A 975-nucleotide genomic window follows, 5' to 3' on the forward strand; every position below is an offset into this window, starting at 1 on the left:
GTGAGAACATGTGATACTCAGATCTTTGTTTCTGTGAGAGATCGCTCAGTATTATAGACTCTAGTTCCATTCAGGTTGCTGCGAAATACATGATTTTGTTCTTTTTTATGGTTGCGTAGTATTCCATCGTGTATATGTACCACATTTTAAAAATCCAGTCCATGCTGTTTGATGGACAGTATGGTTGGTTCCAGGTCCTTGCTATTGTGAACAATGCTGCAATAAACATACGTGTGCAGGTATCTTTTTTATAGAGTGATTTGAGTTCTTCAGGGTATATTCCCAATAGGGGGATTGCAGGGTCATATGGGAGATCAATATTTAGAGCTTTTAGGAATCGCCACATTGCTTTCCACAGAGGTTGCACTAGTTTACACTCCCACCAACAGTGTAGAAGTGTTCCCTTTTCACCACATCCTCTCCAGCGTCTGTTATTTTTTGCGTTATTGATAATGGTCATTCTGACTGGAGTTAGGTGGTAATACCCAACTTAAAGTAAATAAATTTAATTTGTGAATATGACATGGAATGCATAATTTTATTATTTTGATTTTATTTTTAATGACAAAAAATTGTACATATTTGACATGTACAATCACATATATATGACAATCTCACTAGTTGACATATGTATTACCTTACTTAGTTACCATTTTTTTGTGGTGAGAACACGCAACATCTATATTTATTGCCAGGGAATTTTGTACTTTCCAGATGGTTTTTTTAATCAATATTTTTTATTATGGTATTGTGGGGTACAGTTAAGGATTAGGTATACAAATATGCTTCGTTCAGGCACCCTTATTAATAAGAGGTGTCTCCCCATCCCCAGACGGATATTTACTACCGTTAATCCCATCTCCCTCCCCCCCATAGATTCCCACTGCTGTCAGTCATTTTCTTACAGTATTATGTTGGATGTTCAAGGTCCACTATATGAGTGAGAACATGTGATACTCAGATCTTTGTTTCTGT

The sequence above is a fragment of the Carlito syrichta genome, unplaced genomic scaffold (genome assembly GCF_000164805.1).
Source record: "Carlito syrichta isolate Samal-C Ts95f unplaced genomic scaffold, Tarsius_syrichta-2.0.1 Scaffold127887, whole genome shotgun sequence".
In the NCBI taxonomy this organism is placed as follows: domain Eukaryota; kingdom Metazoa; phylum Chordata; class Mammalia; order Primates; family Tarsiidae; genus Carlito; species Carlito syrichta.